Below are 13849 nucleotides of genomic sequence, written 5' to 3'. Positions count from 1 at the left end.
ACTTCTGAAAGTTCACCAAGGCACAGGGAGATACTGTTGACTAGACCTGATGGATTTCCGAACTTGACCATTCTCCTTTGCGGAGATGATACACTGACCCCACTAACGGCAAGCCAGTTTCTCCATTTCAAAATCATTAGTAGGGTACCTCCAAGATCAAACGCCCAGAAACTTGCAAAATTCCAGGTTTGTGGCGCGCTGCCTGCCTGTCGGCCGTTTAATACACTGTCGTCGGCTGAATGTAGTCACGTCACAGCGGTACTTCGCCTCCTTCCTCGCATATTCAGTACACACCGCAGCCGTACCGTTGGCCACTACTTAGTTGACGGTTACCGTTCGGCTGTAACATCTTTCCGGTGCCTAGATGGCACGACACCCAAAGGCAGCTCGAGGACTGGGATACTCATCATCAATGACAGCAACATCAGTGTTGGCACTGATGCTCCACTGCCGGGATGCTACCAGGGTGCCCCAGCCTAGAAGGGGAAGCCGAGAGGTGGAGGTAGGGTTTGAAACACGGGCCTTCCGGTCAGTTAATTCATGCTCTAACCAGGTCCATCTCGCCCCTGTTATGCTAAGTTAGGATCCGGGAACCTTGCGACTATTAGTGTCGCGTACACCAATGATCAAAGTTGGATACCCTGTATTTCTTAAGTACACTGAGCGGCTTGCTGACACTACTATCAATCTGAACTTGCACCACTCCCACATGGGTGGATTAACACGAGCAGGCGCATGTGCTTTTATTAATAATAATCACTCAGCTGTAAGACCCTTTTAGTGCCCAGCCACCATGACAACGGAAGGGTGCACGAGGGCTGGGAAACTACCAGGTTGGGATTCGCCATTCTGGTTTTGGCTAATCAATATAAGGAGGCGAACGGAAAGATCTTTCGCGGATAAACGCAGCTGGTGATTCACGTCCCGATGAATGAGTGCCTGAACACGTTGGTCACGGAACGTCGTAGCATGTGGTGGACAATTTGCGTTTTTCACCAGCGAAAACACCACCCAAGTCATAGGATACTCAGCCTACCGGTCTAACCGGATCGGGAACTCGTCACACTTATTTAGGATTTGTGACGTTATGTTTCCAGCTGTACACTTTACAACAGGACCCTTGCAATGGGAGTCCGCCTTTCTCTGCGACACCATTTCTGAAAAAGACCAACACCATTATGTTGGAAATACAAGACACATTGGAGCAATACATAACATTGGTTTATTTACAATGGAAAGCTAGCGGGTAAAAATGAAGTTACGAAAGATCTTTCCCGTTCTTCACAGGCCAGTCCACAATATGTTCGGTCGTACCCGCTTCGTAGTTCTGCCACATTCGAGTATACAGAGACTCAAGGTCTGATGCATACTTCCGACAGTCGAAAAGGTGAGACGACTCACGAAGCTTCCACACCTAAACAGTGACCAGTTATAGGCGAAAACTCAACATACCTTCGCTCGCATCGCCTGAAGATACTCTCTGTTATTACCCAGCTTCGAAGCTATCCGAACATAATCTTCTTGGGTATTCGCCACGAGTTCGGGACAACCAAGTGCGTGCAGTTGACTAGCAGCGACACGGCTAGCTAGAGTCTCCAGAGGTAGGGTGACGACCGGGCACCCCGCCCACAAGACATCCATCCCTGTCGTGTGACCATTGCACAGGGGAGTATCCAAACAAACGTCAGCAACCTAGGATATGAGATTGATAAGCGAAAATACCTACCTGCCCCCGACGTACGTGCTCTTCTTTCGGTGCCACGTTACTGAAAATGATACGTCTTTGAACTTGCTGAAGACCCATCTCGGTAGCGGCTGATAATGCTCCGGCTTCGCCAGCTGCCGGAAAACGAAGTAACCACAATACTGAATTTGGAACGTTCTTCAAGATTTCAACCCACATGCGCATTGTCGAAGGATCAATTTTGTAAAGCTGGTTGAAATTGCAAAACACCACAGCATCTTCTGGCAAACCGTAATGCTGTCTGGAGGTGAGTATAAGGTCTCGTGGGACCTCCTCGCCAGCGGAAGCCTTCGACTGTGTTTGCTGTGTGACGAGTCCGTTGTGGATAGTCACGCCGTTAATGGCACATGAAGGACTGTTTGTCCTTATCATATTGTGGATAGGTTGTAGCGAAGGTAGGGTTAAAACGGTCAGCTTGATGAAATAAGACACCTCCTTTTTCTGATTGCCAACGACTTCAATCATGCGGCCTCCATACACAACCTCACGGGCTCGAGCCACTTGAAGTAATCCCGTCACGTCCACTCCACTTACCACGATCGAATTGTCCGTGAGGCGTCGAACGCCACTGGGATCATCCGCACTCTCAAGGATGACTCGGTTGCGCAAATGAGGAAACATCTGGTAATGGTCTCCGATGAAAAATGTTCTCGGCATATACGCCAGTTTTTCGGAATATTGCTGCGCCAAGTGCATAGGTGAGGTGACCGAATCAGTAATGATGTAATCCATGAAGGTTGAACCGCTGGTTCCTGGATAGCCTAGCCACATAGCTTGAATCGGAGCTGGTTTTAAGGCGAATATTTCATTGCGGGCCCCTTTGGTGTAGCCATTCATGTTAAGCAAGATATGAATTCCATCACTTGCAATCTTGTCGGCCGCCCTACCGTGACATTGGATACCACTCAAATCAACAAAATGCTCTGCTTCGTTCGCTACTTTCGCACGAAAGTTTGTCCCGTCATCGGGGGCAAGAGAATAACAAAAGACTTCAACTTTAGTACGATCGTGGAAACCCGGGATGCTTTGCATCAAATGACTAGTTGGATGATTGCAAAAGTCTGAACTGACGTAGCCGATCCTCAAGCGCTGTCCAGGTTGCAGCTTTTTCGGGAACCTAAACGGCAGGTGGTGCAATAGAGACACTTTTTCAAGACACAGAGAAGCATGTTTGCCGGCTATCTTCCTACGTTGATCATGCGTCAACGGGTATAACATGGAGTGATGTGGATGAACAGATGGCAAGCGATTAGAGTCGAGTTGGTCTTGTACCATGGAAACAAGTTTCTTCATTCTGTGCTTGTAATCAGACCAATCACAGACTATCTGCAGACAATGCGCAAGGTTGCAAAACGCGTCGGGGAAGTTAGGTTTCAACTTCAGAGCAGTTTTGTACGAAGTTATCGCTTCCGTCAAGTTGCCACTGTCCTTCAAAATGCTGGCTAGGTTGGAGTGCGCATCGGCGAATGCTGGGTTGATTTGAATAGCACGTTGATAACACTGCATTGCACCCTGAACATCCTGAAGCTCCTTGAGAGTGTTACCCATATTGGAGTAGGCATCCGCGAAGGTTGGCGAGATACGGATAGCCTCGCGGTAATGTAGCAGTGCTTCCTGTAACTTTCCTTGGAGTTGCAGCATACTGGCCAAATTGGAATGAGCGACAGCAAACTCGGGATATATTTCCAACGCCCGTGCATATAAACGGATGGCTTCTTCGGCCTTACCTTGCTCCCGTTTGATGTTTGCCAAGTTGTTGAGTGAATCAGCGTGCGTTGGACACAAGCGCAAAGCGGTGTTATAATAATCTTCCGCTTCTGAGACTTTTCCTTTTTCTTTCAGTGCATTCGCCAGATTACAGTAAGCATCAGGAAAATTTGGCTGCAACTCGATCGCACGCTTGTATGTATCAATTGCCAAATCGATCAGATTCTGTTCGTAGTAAACGCAGGCAAGGTTTCCATGAACGACAGCATTGTTGGGCGACAAAGTAAGTGCCCTCAAATAGGCAGCGACCGCTCGGTCGAAGATTCGCGCCTCCTTTAGCACGTTACCAAGATTCACATAGGCGTCTAGGAACGAGGGATCAAGCGTCACAGCCTAACAATTGAGTAATAGTCAACAAAACAAGATTACCTTCTCGAAGTGGTGAATCGCCAACCATATTTCATTTTGCGCGTTGAAAACACAACCAAGATTGCTCCAGGCGACAGCGAACGTTGGACAGGTCTCGATTGCCTTGAGGTAGCAAGACTGAAAAACAGGTGATGAGTTACATAATGTAAAGAAAGCAGGAGCGGCGCGCGAGACATGCGTCTCAAAGGAAAACAGCAGTAGGGCATGCAAGCGCACGGGTAACCCTAACTCCGATAATTTCAGTGATCTGCTGTAACGATAAGCGGAAAAGCGCAGTGCAATGAGGGACGCATAAAGGGGTACGCGCGAATGGTCGCCAAGGGGAGAAAACTCACAAATCCAAATATGGGAACCTCGGTAAGTGATCCAAACGTTGCCAGTGATGACCCATTATCCGCCGCGGTCTGAGGACTCAAGCTGTTCGAAAGAAAGATCCTCATCCGTTAGATAGCCTGGTGGCGCAAATAACAGAACCGGTTGCCTGGAAAACAGCAGCGCGGCGGCCAAAGGCCGATACATAAAATGGCAGGATTGACCAGGCAACCGGCAATCGCAGCGCGCCAGGGCCGGTGATGACCGCTTACTTTCGCTTCGTCCAAACGCCCCAGTGCTTTCAGCAAGTTTCCGAGGTCACTTCTGACGCAGTATAGATCCTGAGGAAATCAGACAATGAGCATAACGGAACTTACAGGATTGTACTGCAAGGCGGTGGCATATGCGTTGACTGCAGACTCCATGTCGCCGGCAGCAACTAGAGCGGCCGCCAGATTGATATATCCATCGATGAAATCTGGCTTGATACTTAGAGCATGCCGGTAGTTATCAATCGCTTCCTTCAGTTGCCCACGTTCTTTGAAGACATTCCCGAGGTTAGAGTACGCTTCCGCCATAAGCGGATTCTGTTTGATTGCCAATTGACTGAAATATGCCGATCTCTCCATCCTACGACACTGGAAGTGGATCGAACTAAGCAGTAACAAAGTGGAAGTATTCTCCGGGTCTTGATTCCACAGCTGCATACAATGCTGCTCAGCTCTCTCATATTCCCCGGCTTGATACTCACGGTGGGCAAGCTCAGCGAGACCTAGATGAGAATAAGACGAACACATCAACCAAGCACTTCAAAATGGTGGCCCACAAGACATGTTATGGTAAAATGACCACCAAATAATGCGAACTCACTGGCCGTATCGCTCAAACGGAGGATAGAACGACGCTCCAACATCGTGCGCGAAAAACTGAAACCAAGTTATGGCGTCTGTGAGGAGTGAGTGGGTGTAAAAAAACAAACTTCAGTTCAAAATTCGGACAAAAATAGTTCGCGATTCACCGATTGCTGCACAGGATCGAGGCTTTCGCCAACGTTTCCTGGGTCGGTTTTGTTCTTATCGTTAAGCACCGAAAGGCACAAGTGAACAATGGGTGTAGCACTGCTCATTAAGTTATCAGCGTGGGACAGTTGACTTGCCAGCGCGATGACTCGCATAAATAGGTGTATAATAGTGCTTTGAACTGGGCTCCGGAAGGAGCGTGGTCTACCGTAGGAAGAGGGTTATTCCACACAGCTACTACACGAAATGAGAAAAATCGCTTATGGACGTGTGCACCCTGGGCTTGAAAATCTTACCATGCCCCCGCATGGTGTTTGTTGGGTCAGCGGTGAAAAATCGGTTGGACAAGCCTTGTTCACACGGGGAATGAGTAGGAATTGGGTACCCTCGGAGGTTACGATACTCTAGGGGAAAGAGGTCAAGCACCGCGAGATGCATTTCGTAGTCAACGGATTTGAGGCCGGCAACCATTCTCATAGCGGTTCGCTGGACACGCTCTTTCGTTCTTCCTGAGTAGGCAGCTTGGTTGGCATAATCAAGGAGCGGTCTGACGTAAGCCCCGTAGGGTGTTTGGAGGTCCATGCTAGTAATACGGGAGAAGGTGTGTTGAATCGTCCGTAGAACTGCGAATGCCTAGTGGGCCGATTACCCATGGTAGGGTGAGAAGGATATGTTTGAAGAGAGTCAGATACCCAAATCTCTTATGGCATCTGTCCTCGTGGTGTCTTCTAGCCCTCTATGACCATGCATGACATAGGCATTCGCTGACTCCGCAAAAATTAGACATTGACTTGCGAAAACATCTGGCAGGTCTTTGACGTATATCAGAAAGAGCATTGTTCCAAAAATTGAGCCTTGGAGAACTTCACAGGAGACCGGTGCTGCAGAAAATTAGTTCGGTCCTATTCTCACTCGGAATGATTTTTCTGATAGAAAGACTAATCAAATTTTGGATCTCCCCTCAAATCCGAGTTGGTGGAGCAGCGCGACGTGTGGGACCCGATCAAATGCTTCGGAGTAGTCGAAATATATAGCATCCGATATGGGTCCCTCGACCATGGGTTGGGTTAAGCTGTCCGTAAATACGAGCATGTTCGTCACCCAAAAACTGTTTGCGAGAAATCCGTGTTGGGCTGGATATATCAAATTGTTAGTGGTAGGATCTAGGTAGGATCTAGGATAGCCCGCTTTATAATGCGTTCCATCACCTTGCGCGGCGCGCTAGTGAGGCTTACCGGCCTGTGGGTACCAGGCGATAGTCGGTCACCAGTTTTGTAGACCGTTGTGACGATCGCTTCCTTCCGAGCAGAGGTAAGGCGGCCTTCGTCAAGCGACTAATGAAGCACCGGGTTGAGGTGTTTTGCCAGTGTAAACGGCATTCTCTTGAGGATCCTTGGATGAAGCTCATCTGGCCCCAACGCGCAGAGCGGGTTAATCTTGAACAAGAGTTGAAGAATGTTCTCCACCGTGAAGACCAAGTCAATTATAGGCCATTCATAGTTACGCCATGACAAGATTGGATGTGGGGAGGAAGCTGGGGCTGAATATAGACCTGAAAAATGTTCTCTATATACTTCAGATAACACAGTTGTGTCACTCGAGGGTTCCAATTCCTGTCCCTCAAGGAAAGGGCTTTGGATCGAAAAAGGTGTGGGAATGCATGACGTTTAACGACCAGTTTTAGTTAATCGCATTTCGCTGAGATAATGTGTCGTCTATTTTTGCTTCTAGAGTTTCCAACAGTTGCAGTAAATTGCTTTATCTCTACGTCAGCAGGAGGGCGCACCACATAACTACATACCGCCCTTACATTGTGGGCAACATTCATTGGGGTTGCATGGGTTTCTTTGGGGCATATCGAATCTCAGTAAACCAGCCTATCAGCACAAGGCGCTGTTGGTGCGTCGAACCATGTATTTCGTCATCAAATTTTCTAAATTCGTCGTGGTTTTAGTATATTTCAACCGAGTTACGTGGATCCATAGAACAGTCAACCTGGAGAAATCTTTCCTCCTCCCCCAATTTCGAAGGCCTTTTTATCGAGAACGTGACAGCTGCCAGCGTGTCGGCCAAGTTTTCTGAATGCCTTTCTTCATAACGAAATGTTATTGCTTAAAACACTTAACCTAGCAGTTTAGGCACTTTGGTTCAAGTGCATCACATGTTCCATTAGACAGGGGGGATTTTTCAAGTAACTTCTGCTTTCACAAAGCCAGATGCCTGGGGACAACCTGGCAAAACAGAAGTTGAAATACCGACTCTTGTTTATGTACAGGTACTATGTGATTCACTTGCGTTCATCGCAGATAAACTCCCGATGGCTACTTATTATTTGATTGTAATCCAATATCGCATTTATACATCGGCCGGATCAAGTGTGGAACGTCAAATAAGGAGCGGGTAGCAGGTGCATTTTCAAACGGTAACATATCCACATCAAAGGCATTTTGCATTATACAGAGCATAAGTACATTCTGGTGGTTATTTCTTACAATCTACTGCACAATGATGTGCGCAAAATTGCTTTGTGACCGTTTGTCCTCTGATAATGAAGTAACAGATGTGCCAAATGGCTACCACTCACGGCTCCTGATAATGAAGTAACAGAAGATGTGCCAAATGGCTACCACTCACGGCTGTGTTTACCAAAAGAAAACTTGCCTCATACTGACACAACAAGCGGCTACAAACACTGCTACGCACAACCCTGCACTGATGATATCACCTCGATTGGTGATGAAATGTTTGCAACCAAATTGCCCAGCTCAGCGAACAAGCCAACGACCAGGAAACCTTTTATTATGCCCCTCGTATTGTTTTCGCCCGCCGCTCTCCAGTGCTGACGATCTGACCTCGTTTTATATGTTCCCCATAAGAATGAAAGAGCTTCTGTAATTTTGACTCCCTACTATTGCCGGCCCACGCGTGACCAAGTCTACAGCGGATAGTGCCGTCTGTTGATGTCGCCATCCATTTTCCGCGAAATTTCCAGCACCCATATACCCCTCCGGTCGTGCTTTTATTCTGACTGTACCATTCTGATCATGCCTGAAGGTATGCCTCCCACCAATTGAGAGTAAACTGTCTTATAATAGTTATAATGAGTGACGACAGTCCACAAACAGGAACGCCACTATTGACGGTACAGGCTGTAACCTTAGTAACTCCAGTGTTTGTGGAGCTCCCGTAGCAACGTTAAGGTGAACGATTGTGGCTGGGCTCATAACAGAGTTACGAAGAGCATAATCGGAGATGATCTGAAAAATCCTAGTGTGGATTAATTCATCGACCTTCGGCATCAGCTGATTTAGACATCCTACTTAGTCACATGCCGCCCAGATTGCAATCCTATTCACATCCACATGGGCCTCTTACCAAGCCGAAATACCCTTCGATTCTCCACTTGGTTCGTTTTAACTGTGTGGGTCACCTTAGCAAGCCGGAAACCCCAATCGTCGCAGAATTGCATATCTCCGTTCCTATAATCTCACTCACGATGTCCTATACACGGCTGTTCAGAAACCGAAGTATGTCTGCGCATGGACGATAAAGGACTGACATTTTCCGTCTGATCACACCATCGACTATCCTCTCCGTATTCTGGACTTTACTGTGCTGGTAGTGGGAGGAGATTCGGGATTGTTTGCGCATGGAGATTTCGTCCTGCAATTGAAGTCAATCTATACCGAAAAGCCGAGAAGCACTGTACAGCTGTCACATCCTTATTGGGAATCATTAATAGTGCGCATCTCACGAAACTCCGGAGAGTCTTGAAACCTTTTATTATGCCCCTCGTATTGTTTTCGCCTGCCGCTCTCCAGTGCTGACGATCTGACCTCGTTTTATATGTTCCCCATAAGAATGAAAGAGCTTCTGTAATTTTGACTCCCTACTATTGCCGGCCCACGCGTGACCAAGTCTACAGCGGATAGTGCCGTCTGTTGATGTCGCCATCCATTTTCCGCGAAATTTCCGGCACCCATATACCCCTCCGGTCGTGCTTTTATTCTGACTGTACCATTCTGATCATGCCTGAAGGTATGCCTCCCACCAATTGAGAGTAAACTGTCTTATAATAGTTATAATGAGTGACGACAGTCCACAAACAGGAACGCCACTATTGACGGTACAGGCTGTAACCTTAGTAACTCCAGTGTTTGTGGAGCTCCCGTAGCAACGTTAAGGTGAACGATTGTGGCTGGGCTCATAACAGAGTTACGAAGAGCATAATCGGAGATGATCTGAAAAATCCTAGTGTGGATTAATTCATCGACCTTCGGCATCAGCTGATTTAGACATCCTACTTAGTCACATGCCGCCCAGATTGCAATCCTATTCACATCCACATGGGCCTCTTACCAAGCCGAAATACCCTTCGATTCTCCACTTGGTTCGTTTTAACTGTGTGGGTCACCTTAGCAAGCCGGAAACCCCAATCGTCGCAGAATTGCATATCTCCGTTCCTATAATCTCACTCACGATGTCCTATACACGGCTGTTCAGAAACCGAAGTATGTCTGCGCATGGACGATAAAGGACTGACATTTTCCGTCTGATCACACCATCGACTATCCTCTCCGTATTCTGGACTTTACTGTGCTGGTAGTGGGAGGAGATTCGGGATTGTTTGCGCATGGAGATTTCGTCCTGCAATTGAAGTCAATCTATACCGAAAAGCCGAGAAGCACTGTACAGCTGTCACATCCTTATTGGGAATCATTAATAGTGCGCATCTCACGAAACTCCCGAGAGTCTTGAGCCCGCGACCTCATGGCTAGTAGTTTGAACACTCAACCGTTCGGTCACAGGCGGCTGGTCAGCAGTGTGATTAACCCGTACTTAAACAAGATATAGTGCCGCTCATCCTTCAAACACGGGATCTACATCGCAGGGTCACACGTGTTGACTGGCTCCTCGAGCAACGACTTCTCAGATAAACGTTTCACTCGTAGGGTGAAGTTTATTCTCCCACTGAGCTACTTACGGTTAATAATAACAACAATGTTCATTATCAACTTGTCGGTGGCATACCATCTGCCATGATCATATGTTTACAGCCAGAACGAAGCATGACGGAGTGATTTGTGGGGGGGGAGGCGGACAACACGAAAAGAGGACAATGTCGTACACAGAGGGGAATATCCAATGAAATAATAGTGGGTTTCTTTCCCTTCTTGTTGAGAATAATGGGCATGAGGTCTGACTAGTTCAATGAAAGCCAGCTGGCATGAACTAAAGCCGAAACCATTGCCGGCTATGAGTGAACTTGGACGGTTAGGCAAGGCGGATGCGGGCTCATGGACACTTTCCCTTTCGTTGGAGGACCGTGTGAGTGTAGACCGTGGACAAGCCAGTTTGGATGAATGACAGTTCCACGCGGCGTTTGGGCGACCACAGACGAGGTTTGAAGCTTGGGAATAGGGGCAACGAGAAAGAAATAGAATGAAAGCAGTAGCGTGTGGCGAGTGTCAGGTGGCATAAGATACAAGGGTGCCAATGGAAAAAATATAAAAGGAGATGACAGCAAGCTAAATGGATCCAGGGAAGGTGTACACGTTTGTTGATCTAGAAACTTAGTACTAGTTGAGCCAGAGTAGGTGTCTAGTTTTGGGAAGGTAAGAAATTTGTCGTCGAGGTAGCTAGCAGGGAGGCTAGCTGTTGGACTAGTTGAAGACGAGCGGTAGTATTCGGCTCACCAAGGTATCATGACGTAGGGTCTTTGTTGTGCAGCGTGAAGGAGTAATGTAAGCAGTGAGAGTAGACAAGTAAAAAGCGGACAAACAACAGCTTCCCAGATAATTAACAAGAATCGTAGCCTAACTGACGTCTACCACGTCAAACTAATAGGGAAGTAAGTATAAGGATCACCAGTCACCGAGTCACTGCTGACTCCAGAAAACGAATGATGCACGGCAAAACATAGCTATTAACTGCCAGCTGTGACTGCTTGTAACCAGGAATGATAAGTTATTAGCGCTGTGTGCATATGACCGCTCTAGATGACAAGAGGGAAGAACGGGTGTGCTATGTTTGGACGATGAAGTATACTTGTGGTGGCGTGATTTAACCAAGGCGAAAGTGGCGGCTCCTCCCACGTCGACGTTGGCTGTGACCCTCATAAAGTACCCTCAGGCTAGCCCATGCATGTCTTATTATCTTTTCAAAAGAAGCGGAAATCCGAGGCGTCTAGTCTAGTCTAGCGCACTGCTGATGATTCCCAATAAGAATGCAACAGCTGTACAGTGCTTCTCGGCTTTTCAGCATAGATTGACTTCATTTGCAGTACGAAATCTCCCTACACAAAAAAGCCTGAATCACCTCACACTAGGACGGAAGAAGGCCTTTACTGCGGAGTTATTTATTAGTAAATGCCAACTGACCGGTTACAGACTATTGGACAGCTAAGCAAAATTCTCGTTTGCATCTTATTTACAAAAACTGGACACCCACCTTATCCTGAACGCGTCTTCTTGAACTTTCCCGGAGATTCATTGACTCCAATCATTCATCGCTCAGATTCAAGCAGATGTTACAAAGCGACTCCACAAATTCCGCAACAGATCTCCACTTTTCAAAGGACGCAAAGCGAAATTTCACGAACAACACATACTACTCGTGTGCCCCCAATCAATAGCACACCGTTACACACCTCCACCCCTTAAAGCTCGTTCGCATGCCATCGATTTTCATTTACCTCCGTCAGGTCGGCTTCGAAAGCGAGTCTACTCGGTCACTCTTCGGAAGTGTCACGCCACTTGCGAAGCTGCGTCCCATCAACTGCCTAGCTTCCGCCACCCCAGTTCACTCCTTCCAGGATTCTGGAGGTTCTTCCACCTGACCTCCGTACCTATGGGGAACGTTCGCACCTTTCTACCTGCCGTTTTCTGCCTGGTCCTTTCTAAAACGGCGGTCAAGTTTTCTTGAGCTCTCCATTATTCTTCCGTTAGCTCCCCCGGAGACAAGCGTGTTGCCGGCCACAAACCAATTTCCTGATCAGCCGGAAGGCGCATATGTGGACCGCCCATCAGCATAAACGGGGGCTTGCCTGTGGTTAACTGTATGGAAGCACGGTGAGCTAGCAACACTTTTGGCAAGTTCAGTTCACAACCAACTCCGTTGGCCGCCAGCCACTCCTTGATCGTCCGGTTATTACGTTCGGTTAGGCCATTTGTTTGCGGGTGGTATGGTGCCGTCCTTAGCCATCTGATACCCAGCTTCTACAAGCAATTACGAAACTCTTCGCTCTCGAAGCAAGGCCCCTGATCGGTTAGGATCATTTTTGGCACCTCATGGTTGGTCACGATGTGATGCATCACCACCCCGCTGATTGTCGTCGCCCGCCGATTCGGCACGGCTGCCGCCTCAAACCATCGCAACGGCTGTTCCGTCATTATCACGATGTGTTGGTTCCCACTGGTTGTTACCGGAAAGGGGCCCATGTCGTCAACTGACCACAACTCGCCGATTTCTGAGACAGGAATGGGTTCCATGGGATGGGTTGCCCCTGTCGTACCACCTTTCATTAGTTGGCAACGCTTACCACAAAATCCATCACCTCATTACTCATCCCGGGCCAGTAGGCCCTATACCGAAGTAGGTCGTATGTCCTGGCTCACCCTGTATGTGCCATCTCATGACATTCAACGATAGGATTCCGCCTCAAGACGCGAGGTATCACGGGCAGCACAACATCCGAATCAGTGGCGTTCCAGGAAAATTTGCCAACTTCATTCAGCCTCAGCCGATCAAAGTGACTCTAGAACGTTTCTAGTTCCTTGTCTCCCTCTCTGTTTTCAGTGTTCCTTCCATCCAATAAGGCGGCTGCAACCTTTCGCAAAACAGAATCCTGCCGTCGGAGTTGCACCAACCTTCCGGGATCCAGTTCGACGACGAGATTATTGACTCCAATCATGTTCCTGGAGACCTCATCTTCAGCCTCCGGCCTCGACAGCCAATCAGCCAAGTGATTCTCCTTCTCTGGCACGTGCTGGATTGTGAAGTCGTACTCTTGCAACCGGAGTGCCCATCTTGCGAGCCTCCCGCGAGGATCTCTGGCGGTCCTGATCCACTCCAGGGGGTTGTGATCGGTTTCGACATGAAACCTTTGCCCAAGCAGATATGGCCTCCGCTTAATCAGGGCCCAGACGATCTCCAAACATTCTTTCTCAATGATGGAGTACTTCTGTTCAGCGTTAGTCAGGACACGACTGGCATATTCGATGACTCCATTCCTCTGCTTTAAGACTGCGCCGATACCGCGATCACTGGCATCCGTTGCAACAATGAACATCTCTCCGACCCTGAACAGTTTGAGGGTCAGTTGCTGATCCAACATCCGCGCTTTGACACGCTCAAAAGCTTCATGCGCTTCTCCGGTCCATTCGAATTTCTGATTTTGACCGAGCAAATCGTACAGTGGCGCAGCGATCTTGTTGAAATCCTTAACGAACCGGCTGTAGTATGCTGCTCGTCCAAGGAACTGCCGTCGAGACCGCTTTGAATTGGGAACAGCACAATCACTGACCTTTGCCAATTTTTCAAACAGTGGGCTAACTTCTCCCTTACCCATTTTATGCCCCAGCAGTGTCACCGAACTCCGAGCGAGCTGCGTCTTGGCTTCATTTATCCGCAGGCCAGC

The sequence above is a fragment of the Opisthorchis viverrini genome (assembly GCF_000715545.1).
Source record: "Opisthorchis viverrini unplaced genomic scaffold opera_v5_47, whole genome shotgun sequence".
NCBI classification, from domain to species: Eukaryota; Metazoa; Platyhelminthes; class Trematoda; order Opisthorchiida; family Opisthorchiidae; genus Opisthorchis; species Opisthorchis viverrini.
Note: the sequence above shows the minus strand (reverse complement) of the source record.